This window comes from Acomys russatus, chromosome 6 (genome assembly GCF_903995435.1).
Source record: "Acomys russatus chromosome 6, mAcoRus1.1, whole genome shotgun sequence".
Taxonomy (NCBI): domain Eukaryota; kingdom Metazoa; phylum Chordata; class Mammalia; order Rodentia; family Muridae; genus Acomys; species Acomys russatus.
The window spans coordinates 60,484,241-60,504,173 of NC_067142.1; the positions used below are offsets into that span (position 1 = coordinate 60,484,241).

General features: G+C 40.4%; 3 protein-coding genes across 4 annotated transcripts in view; all 3 read left to right on the forward strand.

Annotated features, from left to right (window-relative positions):
* Nme7 (NME/NM23 family member 7) overlaps positions 1-19,933 on the forward strand; it is a 391,631-nt gene that overhangs the window by 192,401 nt on the left and 179,297 nt on the right. The window lies entirely within an intron of this gene.
* The window catches only part of Slc19a2 (solute carrier family 19 member 2), a 52,324-nt gene that overhangs the window by 23,079 nt on the left and 9,312 nt on the right, over positions 1-19,933 (forward strand). The window lies entirely within an intron of this gene.
* Positions 11,467-19,933, forward strand: part of Ccdc181 (coiled-coil domain containing 181) — a 51,675-nt gene continuing 43,208 nt past the window's right edge. Inside the window, exon 1 of the mRNA XM_051147740.1 lies at positions 11,467-11,687. The gene's annotated coding sequence lies outside the window, so the exon portion shown is untranslated. The remainder of the gene's footprint in view (positions 11,688-19,933) is intronic.

Below are 19,933 nucleotides of genomic sequence, written 5' to 3' on the forward strand. Positions count from 1 at the left end.
CTTTTCTTTTATATCCAAATGTGAAGAGTTAAGTGTTTTAGGATTACAGAAGGCCATATTGAAAGGCTCCTAACAGTAACTGGGATTTACAATGCGAGTCAGGACTGTAATCTCTGTGTATGGGAGGCTAAGGCGAAAAGAGAAGGAATTTCAGGCTATCCTGGGCTACACTATAAGAATCTATCTCAAAACAGCACCACCAATTAGGTCATACCCCTGAGCTTTTCAGTGTCACTAGCATAAAATGCACCTCGTCCCCATCTCACATCCAAGATCCTGTGCTATCAGAACCCTTCACACCCTACACACACACACACACACACACACACACACACACACACACACTACTGAAAACCTTCCTTAAATCATGTTTCTCTTAATAAATCAAAACTGAAAAATCACTTTAAAAATCAATGCTATGACAAGAGGTTTTTTTCTTTCTTTTTTCTTTTTGAGACAGGGTTTCTCTTGTAGTCATCACTGTCCTGGACTTGCTTTGTAGCCCAGGCTGGCCTCCTGAGTGCTAGGATTAAAGGTGAGCGCCACCATGCCCTGCTGACAAGAGGTATTTTTCTGATAAGCCTGTATGTAAGTTTACCGTTCTAATCACAGGAATCATGTCTTGACCTTCCATACTCCCCTACACTCACTGACTGTTGAATTTAAAACTCAGTCCCAGAAAACAGACTCTCAGTGTCAGTGTTTCAGAACCCCCTTGCTGTGGTGCTAGGCATTCCCTCAACACAGGATGTCATTTCACACAGCCTTAGATTTCGGAAGTTGTCAAATATACATTTAACCACATGAAAATTTCATAGTAGTTCATAATTGTCCATCAACCGAAATGTCATCTTTACGAGGTGATGCCAACATTAAAGGGTATAATGCTATGTGAATAGACAGACTATGAACTCTCAAGGGTTTTTATCATGACTGAGCAAAATGAAGAACACTGGCTTCAAGGGTATATTAGCACTCACTCTTGAGATGCCAGTGAGCAGACAGTGTCCAACAGTGCCCATCTCATCACTACCCAACAGTGCCCATCTCATCACTAACCAACAGTGCCCATCTCATCACTAACCAATAGTGCCCATACACTTAGTAACCTAGCTTCTTCATTTTCTAAGTTATTATTTTGCTTTCCATGTTAAATGTTCGTGTCTGAATGTAAAAGCAACTTCTGCTATAAATCCAAACATGGATAAAAGCTAAATATACAGGCTAGCTTAGTAAATGGCACATATGTTCAACCATATGGATACCTATTTTCAAAAAGAAAGTATTAGGTGATAAAACTCCACTTATAAACAGAAGGTTTCCTTGTCAATAACTAAAAGCTTATCGTGTTTCTTGCCTTCACAAAGGATAAACTGAAATAAATAATGTTTGTTTCATTGCTATGGTGATTTATTCATATTAAATCCTCTTCCATAGTCAAGGGTTGATCACAGGACTCCTAATCATACAAAAGTAGGATGGAGCCTCTGAGCAAGAAATCCCTTTAATCTTCTGCCCCAGGGGGCCAAGGCCTGCAATCAAACGAGCTGAACCTGTGAAACAAGTGCCTAGCAAATCTACTACCATGTGGCAGTAATTACACTGCAAAGACCATTTTCCTTGGAGCATTTGTTTTAAGGAATGTATTTCTTGCATTTGAGCTAAAAGTGAGTTTGTCTTGCTGTTGTGGGCCAGAGGCAAACTTCAGTCCTCTGTCCTCTGGTGTGACTCACACCATCAAAAGAACTAATTGGATTCTCTCTCATATAATAAAAAGGACTCCAATTTCTGGAGCTTCTACCTTTTATACTGATGCCAATGAATCAAAAAGGCAGGCTATAAGCCAGAAAATATGAGTAAGGTGGTTGAGAGTCATTATTACTCAGTTCAAAAGTCAGAATTATCTGCGATTCTGATGGTGTTATCAGATTGCCAAGAATCTCTTACTGTAGTAACTGACTCAAAATGCAGAAAGAGTTGCTTTGCGCATAGAAACCGCTGATCTAATTCAGTATGATTCTGACTTAACCTCACCATTTATTCAGTTACAACAAGTGATCAGAAATAGAAATCATCCATTGTATGTAACACATATCAGATCTCATACAGGTCTACCAGGCCCTCTGGCCCAGGTAATGATGAAATTGATCAACTACTGATAAGAAGTATGTTAGAGGCTTCAGAGTTTCACAAAAATATCAATGTTAACAGCAAAGGTTTAAAGAAGGAATTTTCTTTCACTTGGCAAAAAGCCAAACAAATTGTGAGAAAATGTTGTTCTTTATATAACCAGACTCTACCGCCTGAAGGAAGTAACCCTAAAGGTAGCCAAAGAAATGAAATTTGGCAAATGGATGTGTTTCATTTTACAAAGTTTGGTGAAGCTCCATTCTATAGACACATATTCAGGATTTCAATGGACAACAGCCTTAAGTTATGAAAAGGCTAATTCTGTTATTACAGATTTATTAGACGTTATGGCAATTATGGATATACCTATACAAATTAAGACTAACAATGCTCCAACATATGTCTCTAATAAATGAAACGATTTTTTACATATTGTAATATAAAAACAATTATGGGTATACCTCACATTCCTACAGGACAAGCAGTCACTAAAAGATCCAATCGTACTTTAAAAGAGATGATGAACAGAGAAGGGCATCAGGGACCCCAGATTACATAACGCTTTGTTGACTTTATATTTTTAACTGCTAATGAACAAAAAGCAGCAACTTTGAATTATAGAAAAAAAAAAACTGTTATATTCTATCAGCCTGTCTGTTTCAAAGATACCCTACCCTCACAATGGAGATCAGAAAAATGTGTTATGCTGGGGAAGGGAGTTTACCTATGTTCATACAGGAGAAGAAAAATGATAGATTCCTTCAAAACTGATAAAAATGATTTGACAGGAAAGACATCCCCCACCCCCAAAGATCTTGGTCACACACAAGAATAAATCAAGAAGACCAAACAAGACAGGTAACATAATTTGCTGATCCCTCCATATGAGAACAGCTCTGAGACTGACTGAGACATGAAAATGTTTCCATGCAGAACTTCAGCTATGCATGGTCAATAAATCCTTGGATATAAAATTCTGAAGCTTTATCATGCCATGCTCTTAAATGGCATATATAAAATTGGTATTACAGTTCCGTATGCAATCCAGACTGGCTTAAAGAAAGACAAGTCTTTCACCTTCTCATACAAAGAACAAAAAATACATCCTTAATTGATCTGTGCATCCTACACATCTTTTACATTTATAATTTTATAACTGTATATTACTTCTGAGATATTTTATGCTTTCAGGACACAAGAAGAAAGAGAGAGAGAGAGAGAGAGAGAGAGAGAGAGAGAGAGAGAGAGAGAGAGAGAGACAGATAGACGGACAGACAGACAGACAGAGACAGAGACAGACAGACAGACAGACAGACGACAGACAGACAGACAGAGACAGAGACAGAGACAGAGGTGCTGATGATGCTGGATTGGATTCATCCTGGGGGATGCTGAAATGCTGACACAGGATGTGCTGCCTCCGACTGCGTCAGTTGCTGCTCCCTAGCAAAACTTGCTTCCGGGACAGCTCAAAGAAAGCTACTGATCTCACTTGGCCTAGCCTTCCAGACTGTTCCAAATAGGACTTCAATTAAGTCTGAAATTTCTCAACATTTAGAGACTGGACAACAAATGATACTGCTATTTTACTTAAACATTTTCCCCCAATTCCTTGGCTCCCCCAAAGGTATTCTATTACCCCAAGTCAGCAGGAAACAATCCAAAGAAGAGCAATGGTCACATACCATTAAGGTGGGATGAATAAATTTGGCTGTTCTATTGGACTATGAATGTTTGTTGTAATTTAGATGAGTAGGTTACAAGTTATTAATGGTCTTAGCAGAGAGAAAATATAAAACTTAGTATAAAAACTTAGACTCAGGCATTTCTCTCTTTTTTTCCTTATCTTTCTTTCTTTCTTAGGTAAGAAGTAAAGGGTTGAAAGGGAATACAGGAGTATCTTACAGGAATAATAAGACAAAAGGCAGATTCTGCATTCCAACTAAGAGCTTTGTTATTCTCCAATAAGATTACTTTTGTTAGGGGCTGGAGAGATGGCTCAGAGGTTAAAAGGACTGGCTGCTCTTCCAAAGGTCCTGAGTTCTTTTCCCAGAAGCCACATGATGGCTCACAGCCACCCATAATGAGATATGATGGCCTCTCTGGCCTGCACGAGTTACATGCAGGCAGAACACTGTATATGTAATAAATAAATGAATAAATATTTTTAAAAGATTACTTTTGTTTATGTTGTTATGACTACTGCATATTGTCACAGATTAAGATTTTGATCAGTATACATCTTAACATATTGATACAAATTTAAGGTTAATTTTCACACACACACATTTTTACTCTGGTATGAGGTATTGGACCTATACAACTCATTTATAAATACAACATTTACTTCCAGTACTTTGAAAAAGCTGCTATTACAAACTGTTTAGGATAGTTAAATATAGATTCATGGTCATTAGTAGGGCAGTGGGGTCACATGCCTTTAATCCTAGCACTTTGGAGGCAGAGGTAGGTGGATTGCTGTGAGTTCAATGCTAGTCTTGTCTACAAAGTGAGTCCAGGACAACCAAGGCTACACAATGAAACCAGTCTCAAAAAAAAAAAAAAAAAAAAAAAGATTCATGGTCATGTCAGATATCAGTCTAGTTTATTGTGTGTGTGTGTGTATATATATATATATATATATATATATATATATATATATATATATATCTCCCAGGTTAAATAAATAGTAAATAGTAAGAGACAAGCAATGTTTGCCTGTTCAGATTTTCTATAAATAGACACACAGACATATATAAATGTGAATAGATGGGTAGATGATCTTCAAAAACCTCATGGACATAGACCTCCAGAATATGGCAGTTAAAGATGTTTTATTATTTTACGGATTCTTTGAACAAGACATGTCAGCTCCTGGCAGCACCCGCAGCCTACCTCAAAGAAGATCTGAACATCCGGAAACCGCCATGTGGAGCTGCTTTTGTGTGGCAAGCCAGCCCCTGGGCAAATGCCCCACTCTCTGCAGGCAGTGTGCTGTCTAAAATCTGACAAGACTTGGACGCAGGCAGAGTTGACTGCCTAGCTCTGCCAAGACAGGGTAAGCAAGTCCTGCATAGTTCCTGCCTCACAATATGTCTGTCAGAGATGCTGGTCCGGAAGGCTGGAGATGATGCTCCAACACTATAGAGAAGTATCTGGGTGACTGTCCCTGGTGGCAAACTGTCTCTGGTGTTATTTATTTTGGAAGCTGCTTGCCTGCACTTCCTGCTTACTCAGGTATAATTTTATTCCTTCTCAAGTCTCTGATGCAGTTCAAGACCAAATAGTTATAGTTTTGCAATTAAGCTTAAATTGCTTAGGACTTAGGAAGCTGTTTTAAGGTCTAGAAATATGTTTTTAGGTAGATAGAGATGAGATATAATAAAGAATGATTTAGCTATAAAGCATTAGACTCATCTAGATCTGATGGACACTGTTTTCTTCAAGACTGTCAAATACATACAGACCAAACATTAGATATGTACATCTTACCAATAGTTTTATGATTGCTTTACAATTGTCTTACTGTATATTTTTTATTGTTTGTTTTTTTTTAATTAGACAGAAAAGAGGAACTGTTGGGGTTTGGTCTGGTTCTATGTATTCCGATGTTAATTATTTTGCTCCCCGAGGTCTGCTTGCTGTCTTGGTAAGTGCAGACACTCACATACCCAAAATGACATTTGTCATTTTGCTTGGATAATTAAATTGCTGATACTCGGATGAGCAGAAGAGGGAGGCAGGGCAAAGGTGTGTGGTTTTAGGAGGGGAAGAAGAAGAAGAAGAAGAAGAAGAAGAAGAAGAAGAAGAAGAAGAAGAAGAAGAAGAAGAAGAAGAAGAAGAAGAAGAAAGAAGAGGAGGAGGAGGAGAGGAGAGAAGAGGGAGAAAGGAGATGCAGGAGGGAGGAGAAGGGACAGATTTCAGAGAAGAAAATAACTGCAAGTATTGGGGACCTTGGATGGGTGGAAGATAAATTGAAAATAGGGTAGTAGATTAGATTTTATGCTCAACTGTGTGTTTAGCTTTTGTTTAAATAATAGTCTCCATGTGTGATTATTTGGGGATATTGTAGGTTAAGGAGTAACTAAGCTTTATTAATAATATGAATGAATATTAGTTATTAACATTTATCAACAACAAGATACCCTCTCTCTGCCTTCTGGCTACTGCAGGTGAGGCATTTTTCTATAGCAAACCCTCTGCCATAACTCTCTGCCTCACTACAGCCCAGAAGCACAACGCCTGCTAACCTTGGGGTGGAACCTCTGAGCTCACCAAATGAAGTTTACCTTTCCTCCTAGGAAATTGTTACTGTATGGTATTTGTTAATGATTAAATAAATTAGCATAATATGTTTATTATTTTCTACTTTTTGCTGTTATTAATTATTATGTCCCTTGTTTTCTCTCTTTACTACAGGGATCCTTCAATTGAAGGCAATGGATATTTAAGTTTTAAAATTAATGTCAGTACATTAGCAAACATTTTGTCTGTTTGTTTGTTTCTATGTGTGTAGCCTTGGCTGTCCTGGACTCCCTTTGTACACCAGGATGATCTTGAACTCACAGCGATCCACCTGCCTTTGCCTCCCAAGTGTTGGGATTTAAGGCATGTGCCACCACACCCGGCTTAGCAAACATTTTAATCTATAAAATATGTCAATTTTAATAATCAGCTTCAAACTTTACAGCTATCCAGCCTTTGCAGGCTCTAAATCAGTGGTTCTCAACCTGTGGGTCATGACCCCTTTGGAGGTTGAACGACCTTTTCACAGAGGTGGCCTAAGACCACTGGAAAACACAGACATCTATATTAGGGTTCATAACAGTAGCAAAATTACAGTGTGAAATAGCAACAAAAATAATTTTATAGTTGGGGGTCACCACAACATGAAGAACTGTATTAAAGGGCCATAGTGTTGGGAAGGCTGAGAGCCATGGCTCTAAATGAATGTGCAAGTAAGGGGTAGAACACACACGTGTAAAATGTGGAAAATTAAGCCCACATAGACATCCCATCTAATTTCTTTCATTTACTTTCAAATATCATCATGTCCTTAGTTGTGAGCTGGGAATTCAGAAATCTGAACCTCCAAAAAGAAAGCGAAAAGCTAAAAGGCTGCGAGAGGCTATGAAGTTCAGAGTATCTTTGTATGTTTCAAGCCTTTTGCATTTGACTTTTTGTAACTGGACTCCACGTAGCTTCTAGAGGCTACAGTAGTTCACTCCAAGAGCATGGAGTGGTGGCTGGCGCTTTAGTGCTGAGTCACTATTTGTTGAATGACAAAGTTATTTTTTTTTTATAATCTGCAAAAATCAGAGTAATTTCTATAAACTATACTGCTTTGAAGGATTCTACAGGAGGCATGCTAGGTCACAATTGTTCACATTTTGACAGATCTAATTTTCTTACTTACTATTTAAGTCAAGCATTTATAGGAAGCTACCTAAATTTACACTGTGCTCACTTCTATATGTTGTATAATGAATTAAGACAATTGAAGTGCTATTGTCTATTACTTGGATATTTAGAATGCACACATTTAAATTTCATGGTTGTTACTAATAGTAAACAGTAGATGAGGAAAATACATGGCTATTTTACACACTCCAAGTCTGTATAGCCAATTTAATTCGTACATTTCTATTCCCTACAGACAAAATAAAGTAACTTTTGATAATTAACATTGACAAGTTTTAAACGTCATAAAGCTGATCCAAGTGAAAGATGCTGAACAGCAAACAAATTCCTTTTCTTCATGTGCTCAGTTCTTCCTAAATCCACAGTTCTTACATGTCCTTCATTTTCCTTCCCTGGTCAGTAACTGGTAGCCTAAGTGTCCTCATCTCGTAGGAGGGAGGAGAGGGCATTAAATGGCATGCCTGCATGGGAGGAGTGGTAGCTTTACCTGCTGGACTTGACATTATAAGGTTAACACTATCCCACCATCATTCCTTTCTCACTTAGGTGTAAGTCTGGGTACTTCTTGTTATGCTGTTTATCAAACTGAACTTTCTAAAACGGCCTGTTTTCTAAGTATATTCCCTCTCATCTCTGATCATCAAAACACTGCTTCCTTCGGTAACCCTCATTATCCACATGAAGCATTAGGGGGGAATTATGAAACCAGTTACACATAGGATTAACTTCCCACAGTAAAGTTGGCTTGTAAACTTTACAGTCAGTTCATTTTAAAGACCTATTGCCTATGCGAACTCAATAAACATTCATCAGACATTTAAGCGGCTATACGGCTAAGGGCTTATAAATGCCTAAAATCCACCCTCCAATTGAAAGGGAACTCACAGTTTCATAGGAATGAATGCCACAAATAAATAACCTTAGCAAGGAATTGAGAAAGGGCAATGTTTATCCCTAGATCACATGACTAGTTTCCTTGTTGTGTTTGTCATCACTACGGGGCTGCGATGTGCAGGGAGGCACAGGGCTTCATTTCAGGCTACACCCCATCTGGTATAATTTCAGTCAACAGAACAAATTGACACCTTTGTCTCCTTGCAGGCTAGCCTTTCTATGTACAATGCCCGCCTCGCCTCCCATAACTCCCTTTTATTTTCCCAAAGTAAGCTTTGGCATAAACACTTTGCAGGAAAAAAAATATTTTAATCTCCTCTCAGTCCACTCCTTTTGGGTTCATTTGTGCTTGTGTCACTTGCTCACCTACTCGTCTGTTGACACCTGTGAGCTCCTTCATGACTGGCTTGGGTATTTGTCCTATTATCTATCTCCACAATCTGAATATTATTTTCCTTTTTTCCATTAAGATATTTTGGGGAGTTATGGGAAAACTGTAGTTGCCTGTCTTCTAAATCTCCACTTTCTTTCATAACTCCTTTCTGTAGATAGAATTTTGACTTTGATTTTTATTTTAAGCTGAGGGTTGGACCAGCAATTAACAACGTGTTATGTATTTTTTAAATATTAACTTGAGAAAATGAATACAGGAATGCATATTTATAAATTTTGGCAACAAATTAAAAATCTGGCGAAAGGTACACAAAATCCACACCCAAGGCACAGCGTTTCGCCAAGTCCTTAAGGCCGAATGAAAACCAAAGTGATCCATGGCTTCCTGGAAACTCTGGCCTGAAGTGTGGCGCAGGTGTTCGCGGGGGGTGGGGGTAGGGGTGGGGGGGGGGGGAGTGGAATGGGGGCGGAGGCGTTCTGCGCCTGCGCGCGAATCTAAGCCTCCGTAGTGGGAAGCCCGGATGAAAGCCGCAGACGCGCTGTTGCCATGGCACCTGGGTGCTGGCTGCTTCTTGAGCAGGCCCTGGGCTGTTACTCTTGCCTGGTTGTCAGAGCTTAGAAAGAAGAAGAGGAGAGCTCCTGCGACCATCTCTGTGTCCCCAGCCACTGCATCTTCCACAGGCAGGAGGGGACTTAGCGGGAGAGGAAGGACCCCGGACATAGGCCTGATGGGAAGGCTGGGAGAAAAGAAACGTCTGGCTAGGTGGGAGGGGAGGTGGGTGAAGTGTCTCTAGATGATCTGTCTTCCTGGGCGAAATAAGCCCCAGGATCTGTCCAGCCTGACACAGTGTCGCTTCAGCACACACAAGGAGGAATCAGATGCTCTGAGTTTTTCTCATTATTATTCCCCTTCTCAAAGTTCTCAAATGTGCAAGGTAGCTTGCATGAAAAAAGAAATCACTCCTGAAATGTTAGCTTTCACCCATAGAATGCTATCCGTTTAGTTGATGCTCAGTATGAATTCAAATCATTACCGAATTTTGTTAAGTATTAGTGTCAGAGCTTGTAACAGATTGTAATTAAAACAAATATTTCCTAACACCACAGTCTTGGGATGCAGCAGGAAAAATGGACCTGGTGGTTTCATAGTGTGAAGTTTTGTTTAACTGCTTTTAAAAAAGTTTTTTGCTGGATGTTTATTTTATATAGAAAGGCCTTCTCTTTGCTGTTGGTTCTTTTGGTTCTTGATGTTTCTACAAGAATTATTTAAAAGGTTATGTAGGGTAAGGCTGGAATCAAAGTATCAAAGTGTTTTTTTTTTTTTTAATATTTTTAATCTTGTAAGAAAGTTGCAATATAATGTGCATCTGGGCACCTGGTTTGGACCGCACTGGAAGGTCCTCAGACACCTTACCCACTCAGGATTTTTCACACACTTAACAGGGAGGAATAATTTCTGTCACTGCAGTTTACTATTGGAAGTAGATCTGCCCTAAACCACTTACCTAGATTTTTATTGATGATAAGCTTTAAGTTTTAAATGTGTGAAATTCATAGTAATAAAATAGGAAATGCTTAGTAATTTGGTTCATGGAAGGTATCGTTTTGCTCTAGTATATTGATGTCTGCATCACATGGAGAGTGCCCTGGTAGTGGTGATCAGAACCGAAGGCTTGAATAGCCTGTGACTCATTGGAAAGGCTTAAGGGACATGTTGTGGTGTTTGTTTACGCTGGGACCACTGGTGATGTTTCTTTTGGAGTTACAGAAATTCAGTTACACCAGATTCGATGCAACTTTATTTATTCTCATTTACGTTATTTACCTGTGCCTTTTTTATTTTAGCTTATATTTGTGTGATTTTAATAGCTCCGAATATGCCTGACATTTTGTATATGTTGTACTGATTCTGGTTTTGAATTTAGCATTGGGGTTTTTTTATACAGATGATGTTTTTGTAAGGAATAGTGCATACCTACTAGCGACTTTATGATCTCAAAAGTATGAACCATTTCACAAGCAGTATTTATGAGTTCAGAATTATATTTGTTATAAAAACTCTAGGAAAACCCTGAGGAGTTAGCTCTGCAAAGTCTTCTTCTCCTAACAGGAAGTTAAACATCTAAATACATTTCAACATCCCTTCTGTGAAAAGAAAATTGGTAGTGCCAAGGCATAATGAGTGTGGAGAATAGAGTGGTTTTCTATGCCTTGCATTTTAGAGCAGATTTATTTTATTCTGTGTCATTCATTGTGCCCTCATTTCAGTGGTAGATAGGCAGTGGCAGTAATCCGTCCTGTCTTGAAGGTAGATGTCAGGTTATCCAAGTCATCTCAAAAAATTGCCCTCAACTTCTAATTGAGAAGTGTTGGTCAAGAAAATCTGTTTTATATTTTTAGCTTAAAAGAATAAATATCTCCAAAAAGTACAATAGATATTTTTATAATGATTATTAAACAGTTAACGGAGTCCGTATTTATCCAAATAGCTAACAACTAAAGTGAAAAACAGTGCAAACTACATCACTTGCTGAGGCAGAATTTTACTAATTAGCAGGACATGGGGAAAACCCTGTTCTAAGCCTCCATCTTCTTACACACTTGACAGACCTCAGAGATTAGAGCCAGGAGCGGGAAGAAGGGTTGTTAGAATCGCCTGCTACGGAAATGTGTTGCCATTGACGAATATGTACAAACGGGTTTACTCTGAACACTTCCTGTTACATGTTTCTATGTGGTAGTTAGCTTACCTTCTAAGACTGATCTCTGGCCCCATCCTACCTCTACATTGGCTTAACACACACCTCTATCTTTTTAATTTTTATAGCATTATTTGTTGACAAGTGGAAAAATGGATGAAAATAAGGATATTGATTCAAAAGAAAGTGGAGAATATGAAGATGACTTTGAAAAGGACCTGGAGTGGTTGATCAATGATAAAGAAAAAGTAACGACACCATACTGGAGGTGTGTGTGAACTACCGGGAACATTCGTGACGGTTGCATTATGAAAGTGCTTTGCAAGCCACGAAGTCTTGCCATTTCATTTAAACTTTGCAGCATTTCTTGATGTATATAGAACAAATACCATTATGCCCATCTTGGAGATAAGAAATGGAGACATCAGATAGTTTAAATACTGTGTCTTAAAACTTCGATGGATAAGAGAATAACAATTAAAATACATTTAACAAAGCTCAAACAATAATGAAATTTTAATCTCAGTATACGTCATTAAAATAACTTAGTGTTTCTAAGTTGAAAACCTGAAAAATCATGGGTTTAAACTTATTTAACATAAATAAGTCCTTTAAAATTATAATCTTCCAGCTAATAGTTGAAACTTTAAGACAAAATTAGTGCTTCAGAGTAATGAGAGAGAGAGAAAAAAAATTAAAGGCTGATCTGAGGTATAATATACTTGTAGGGGGTACCTTAACCAGGGTCCTGTGCTAGTGATCAGATTTATGGAAAGGAAGTCAGGAAAAACAAACCTTTCCTGGCTGTTCTGGATTTGCACACATGCACACACATATACACACGTATGTACACACACATGCATGCACACACACACGTATGCACACACAGATGCATGCACACACACCCCTACATGCAATGTGTATATATATATCATATAATTTGTATGTATGGATATAGTGTGAATAAGTGAAGAAGTAACAGGGACCACGACTGGGATGTCAAATGAGGTAGGTGCCTTTAGAAGAATACAGGAATAGTTATTTAGGTTCCAGGGAGTTGACAGAAAGACTTTGAGGAATGACAGCAGCAGCGGGTTTTACCAACTTAACTCCATCCTGATTTGTTCTGTGGGGGAGAAAAACATGCAGGAGAGTATTTGGAAAAAAAAGGCAAAAGTGAAGTTTTTTCTAAGGGGGCCACAAAGAAGAGGTTTTAGAGCAATGCTCAACCCTTGGTGCAACTAAAAATGTTAAATATGGAAATTAAAGGCCAGGCCTGGATGTCTGTTTTAAAACCTCCATAGCCGCTTTGTCCACTCCCAGTAATACTCTGGTACCAAGAGGAGAGTACATTGAAAATCTTTTTCACTGATCCTAGAACCAAATCAATCTCTGCACATCCAAATCCCTCTCCAATCCTCTATCCTTCATAACACCTCACTTGTCTTTTCAAGTATCTCACGACGTTTCCAGGAATCTATTCATGCCAAAATTTTAGATATAGTCCTTCTGCCCTGGAGTCTTTCCAGGATATCTTGCGCTTTCTATTTATACAACCTTTGAGCGTGACCTGTGTCTTTACTCTTGTCTTTGTGTACAAGCGAATATCCTGATATTCATGACTGAGTCCATAAAATGGGTTTGAAGATCGCTATCTGACATATAAACTTAGCTAAGTTCCCAACAGTTTTTAAGAAGATTCACCTTCAGAAAATGTTAAGTTTTATGATTTAAAGAACGATGTAAGATTTAAATGACAAGTGTTGCGTTACTGGAACACTTCACAAAGTACTGTGCGTTGAGAGTACATAAACTAGATGATACCTAGTTTCTTTTACTTAGGACATCCTCATCAGATAATGCCTTCCATTCTTTAGCAACGCTTGGGCCCCCAAAGGGTGAAACATTATTGATCACTTAAGCAGCGGCTCTCCAAACCTTGCTTTTTGACCCCCTGCCTAACAACCCGTCGAACACACAGCTACTTTCTTTATGATTCATAACATTATGAAGCACAGTGAAATAATGTTATGGTTGCGGAGGTTCACAACAACGGAGGAGCTGTATTAAAGGGCCTCGTGCTTAGGAGGTCGACTGGACCACACCTTAATACTCGTAATGCTGATGTCTTTAGTTTTCTCAGCGATGCCAAGTGATTCATGCCCCCAACCGTTGGCTATTTTACATTCATAGTTTTTCATGACTTCCGTAAACAACGAAGTGGGGCGGGAAGGCCATGACTCTTACTTTTATATCACAGACTACCTTGCCTCTCTGTTCTTGCCAAAATAACTCAGTCCACAAACCATACCCTTTGCAGGCTTGATTGCGTGGTCCCCTCCCAACCCAAACCCCCATCTCCAAGCAGAGAATTACATAACGAAAGCAGCTGTTGCTGAGGACCGCCTCCCTGCATGGAACTGCAAGATAGGTGTGATGATTCCTGCCCAGCGCCTGTCCTCTGACAGCCTGGCCTGTATGCCAGAACAACACGCTCACGGGATGTGAGGGCTTGCTTCCTCCCCTGGAATGTTGTAAGAGTCAGAACCCCCATTGTTCACCTGAACACCAGAAGGACTTGCGGCTGGGCGCTCCTCATCACTAGGTCATTTGATTATAGGTCTGTAGAATGGGGTGGTGCGTTACTGAAGGACGTTCCTCGAAGGGAATCGTAAGCTGGCAGTGAACAGTGCTACATTGAGTAGCTGCTAAGGATTTTGGTTGAATCATTCTTGAGTCACACAACGATAGAAAAGGGGAAGAAATGTGACTCTTAAGGTTGGTTAAATAAAACATTATACAGTGTGTGCTCGTATTAAAAAAGTGGCGTAGGAAGGCTTATCTATTATCCTCCAGTTAGACATCCTGAAGTAGAGAACGCTAAAGCCAGTTTCTGATTGCCTCTTATCTTGTAAATTGATAGTCACTTCCCCTTCTGTCCGCTACGGAATATGCCCTAGGGACAAAAGGGGCGGGGGGTACCTTGCTCAGAAAACAGTCCAACGGAGGGCACGAATGGTCACAGTGGGGGACGAACAAGTCAGGTGATGCACTAGGATTTTTTAACATATCTGGAAGAAGAAGTGTAAAGCAGCACAGGGATTCAATATCTGGTGAAGTGCGGACCACTCCACAAGTTCCCAAAGGTAAATCTCAATGCGCAAAGTCTCTGCAGTCAGGCCGCGCTAGAGACCAGAGCAATATCTGGGCTGCTGTGGTACCCGTTTTCTATCCTGTGCCTATCATTAGGGGCTCACGGCCTCTCTCCCTGCTCTAGCTTCTTGTCCCTCTCCCCGTCTACACAGGGATTCTACACTCCCTACCCAAAGGGGAGACTCTCACAGTCGGACAGCCAAGACACCAGAACAGGGCAGAGTTGGGCTTTGGGCAAAGTCTTTAATAAAGCTCCAGAGATGAGTCAAATTGAGTTTTTGAACTCTTCACAAAACCAAGTTGCATCTTTGAAACGAGGAACCTTTGGTGAACGTTGGGTATGCACCTCTAATATTTTAACCATTCACAGTATGAACCCTCGCAATGGCCACCTCTGAAGTCATTTCCTACACGATTGTCTTCCTTTAAAATACGTCTAATTGGTTGTGTGGGGATGAGACAGACGTTTCCAAAACACCATGTAAAATCACAAGAAGCAATCATAAAAAACAACAAACAGCAACACCGAAAAATCATCCCTCTGATGCAAATATTAAAGTTCCCACGTTTGTGTTCACCAGTTTAATAGACTTGCAATTTCCTCTTGCCCCACACCCAGCCCCCACTCTCAGTACCAAAGTCATGACTTGGCTGTCAAAGTTCGACCTCAAAATGATTCCCAACTAAAGAACTACTTTAGATGTCCTGGAGTCTAGACAGCATACACAATCCAGCACTTGACCAAAAAGTTTGGGGGCTGGAGAGATGCTCAGATGGTTGAGGCACGTCCTGCTATGTCAGAGTCCTGAGTTGTCATGCCAGCAACCACAGTGGTGTTCATAAACCAACTATTACTGGGATCGATGCCCAGACGATGGACTCTTCTGGCCTCGCAGGTGTAACCGCGAACCCCAGACTTTAGCCTCTCATATACATAATTTTTAAAAAGGGACAAAACTCTGACCCAACCGGACACCTCTTGAAGATCATGAGCAAGCAAGAGAACTGGTTAAGAAGCTATGGGCTAGAGGCGGTGTTCCTCAACCCTCGACGAAATCATACCCGCTCTCCAACACACCACAGCAACCCAAGCTTAAGAAACCTCCTACTTCTCTCTGTTATTTCTGGTTAGTATTTGTCATCCCAATCCCATATGAATATCTTCTCGCTGCATTTTAGTGCTCTTACTGAGGTGTGAGCCATTTCAATACTACCCAAAGTCAAAAACCAGGGCTGTGTTGGTGAGCATGGGGTGCCCCAAGACTGTAAGCACTCCACCACCTTTGAGAGGTTACTATGGCAGAAATGGGCCACAGAGTTCATTAGCCGGCCGGGTCAAATAGTGTGAGTTCTAGGCCTCCAAGGGTCCGGTGTGAGACCTCTTCCAAGATCAAAGGACATCAGAGACAGACAGCAGGTAGCAGATATGGGAACACATCACCACCATCCCAGGGTACACAGCTTTGCTTTTATAACAGAACAGGCAAAACAGATGTGGGAATGCAATTGTTTCAAGAACAGGTATTGGGGTTCCACAAGGAACAGGGGATCTCAAATCAGCCAGTTCAATCAAATGCTTCTACAATGCTCAGTGAAGAACCCCACTCCTTAAAAGGAGACTCAAAGCTCTTTTAGCGGGGTTCTCCGCCGTTGCAGGCAGAGGGCCTTTTCTGTTTGCTGCTTCATGAGATTATGACCCAAAGTAAATTTCCCCAGTGATTGCTAATGCCGGAAGGGATGTTAGCTTTGCCATCTAAATTCCTACTGTTAGTGGTCCAAAAGAGCTGGGACAGCTCAGAGAGGAACGAAAAGTGGGAGAATGTGGCGGCAGGTGTAGGAAGGAGTGAGGGGCAAAAGCCAAGAGGGGAGGGTGTAATCTGGGGCCAGTGGTTCTCCTAAAGTTTACCAGCTGGCGGCCTGTTCAAGTCTTGAACACTCCTTTCTGTGTCAAAACACAAAGGAACAAAGAAAGGGGAGAGGTTCGGCCCTCGCTCTGCCAGAGGGGCGAGGAACCCTGCGTTTGCATATTAGACCAAGTAAAGGGTTGAACAAAGTCCAGCAGCTTATAAAACATTCCCGTCAGTGCTATATGTAGAAACCACTGGCTGCTACTGGGTTTCCAGAGTATCATTAGCTAGATGTGGGTTACTTATATTTCTACACGGTTTTCAGAAACATTCAAGCAATGGTTAATGAAAACCAAAACCCTTCACTAATGCGAACACCCTCTAAACAGTTTGGCTTCGTGAGAAGTATCTGGCGCGCGTCTCCTACTCTTAGTCTGTCCTTTCTTTCTGAATTTTTATCTTTCTCGACTTGTTTCACGTTTCCTACATATGTAGTCCAAAAAGAGAAGGTGAAAAATAGAGACCCACACTCAAGAGTAACTATATCCGCCACAATCGAGGGCTAGGAGGTTTGCAACCATTCTGTTGGGGTGCATTGTGGGAAGGTGTCTCTGTATGCTCACGGTGGTTGACATCCTAAACTGCAGGGAGCTTGAGTACCGCAGGATTCTGGAATGTTTTCTTATGCCCACCCATGCCTATTGGCTTGTGTAAAGACGCTGATGCAAATGAAGAAGAGAGAGAGAGCGAGAGGAGAGAGAACAGAGAGTAGACAGAGAGAGAGAGAGACAGGAGGAGAGAGAGACAGAGAGCGAGACAGGAGACAGCACGAGACAGACAGAGAGAGAGACAGAGACGACAGGAGAGACGCAAGCGACACGGAACACACACACACACACACACCACACCACAGCAGAGGAGCGAAGGATGAGAGACAGAGACAGAGACCAGAGACAGAGACAGTAGACAGGACAAGCGGACAGAGGACAGACAAAGACGAAGAGCAGGGGTCATAGTCTAAATTCCTCAAAAGAGCAAAATATATAAACGGGTTTATTTCTCGTCCTGTGCAGCTTATGCTCTATCTATAATGATGATGGCCTCCAGTTCAGCCTCCTTTCCTGAAATAAGTTATTTGTTCCTTCGTGCTCGCCAAATGAAACTCCAGGTAATATATGCCACAATTTTCTTATTCACTGCATCTATGATGGACATTAGAGACATGGCTCCTTTCTTTAGCTTTATTAATTTTAGAAAATGACAATAATGGGTGGGCAGATATCTTTATAGGATGCTGACTTAGACTTGTTTGGTAATTATATGCCTCGGAATGGTATAGTTTGACCATTTGGTGCTTTTTTTTTTTTAATGGGTTTTTCTTGTTTTGTTTTTGTAACTCTATGGCTGACTTACACACTAATTGGCCATCCCACTAACAGTGCATCTCCCCACATCTATTCTTATGGATGCCAGCCAAACCTGGCTGGGGTAAGATTGGATTTCATGTAGTTTTAATATTATTTTTCTGCAATAACTAAATTATTAACATGATGTCTTTAGATTTAGTGGTTATTGGTTTTGTTTTTGTCTTTTGGAGGAAGGTTGTATGTTTTGCCACATTTGTACATTTTCCTTTTGAGGCATTCTAAGATGAATCTTCCTGTTGTGATTAAGATATGATTTGATTTTGTTTTTCTGGGAGAAGACATTTACCTTTTTTGAGTCTTTATACATGCTGGCTATTATACCTCAGAAGAGGAGTTTGTCAACATTATTAAACCAATAAAACGCATCTATAATGTCCTTGGCTGATAATAGATGATAATGGCCAAATCTTTTTCTTTTATATCCAAATGTGAAGAGTTAAGTGTTTTAGGATTACAGAAGGCCATATTGAAAGGCTCCTAACAGTAAACTGCGGATTTACAAATGCGAGTCAGGACGTAATCTGTTGGTATGGGAGGTCTAAGGCGAAAAGAGAAGAATTTCCAGGCTATCCTGGGCTACCTATAATAATCTATCTCAAAACAGCACCACCATTAGGTCATACCCCTGAGCTTTCAGTTCCCAGCCTAGCATAAAATGCACCTCGTCCCCAATCTCCACATCAAAGATCCTGGCTATCAGAACCCTCAACCCTACACACACACACACACCACACACAACACCACACACACACATACGAAACCTTCGTAATCATGTTTCCTCTTAATAAATCAAAACGAAAAATCACTTTAAAAATCAAATGCTATGACAAGGGTTTTTTCGTTCTTTTTTCTTGTTGATGACAGGTTTTCTCTTGTATTCATCATTCTGCCCTGACTTTGCTTTGTAGCCCAGGCTGGCCCCCTGAGTGCAGATTAAAGGTGGAGCGCCGCCACCAGCCATGGCTGACAAAGGTTTTTCCTGATAAAGCCGGTATGTAAGTTTACCGTTCTAATCACAGGATATGTCTGACCGTTCCCATACGTCCCCTACACTCCACTGACTGTTGAATTAAAAACTCAGTTCCCAGAAAACAGGATCTCCAGTGTCCGGAGTTTCAGAAACCCCCTTAGCTGTAGGTGCTAGCAATCCCCTCACACAGGAATGTCATTTCACCACAGCCTTAGATTTCGGAAGTTGTCAAATATAAATTTAACCACATGTAACAAATTTCATAGTAGTTCATAATTGTCCATCAACCGAATGTCATCTTACGAGGTGTGCCAACATTAAAGGGATAAGCTATGTGAATAGACAGAACTATGAACTCTCAAGGGTTTTATCAGACTGAAGCAAAATAAGAACACTGGCCTTCAAGGGTATATTAGCAACTCCCTTGGAGATGCCAGTGAGCAGACATTGTCCCAACAGTGGCCCATCTCATCACTACCCAAACAGTGCGCCAATCTCATCACAACCAAAAGTGCCCCCATCTCATCCTAACCAATATGCCCATCACACTTAGTAACCTAGCTTCTTCATTTCTAAGTTATTATTTTTGCTTTCCATGTTAAATGGTTCGTTCTGAATGTAAAAGCAACTTCTGCATAGAATCCAACCTGGTAAAAAGCTAAATGAAGCAGGCTAGCTTACGTAAAATGGGCACATTAGTTCAACCCTATGCTGATACCTATATTTCAAAAAGAACGTAGTTAGGTGATAAACCCCCTTAGAACAAAAGGTTTCTATGTCAATAACTAAAGCTTATCGTGTTTCGTGCCTTCACAAAGGATAACTGAAATAAATAATGTTTGTTTCATTGCTCTAGGTGATTTTATTCATAGTAAATCCGCTTCCATAGTCGCAGGGTTGAGCACAGGGATCCTAAGCATACAAAAGTAGGATGGAGCCATCTGAGCAAAGAATCCTGTTAAATCTTCTGCCCAGGGGCGCAAGGGCCTCAATCAAACG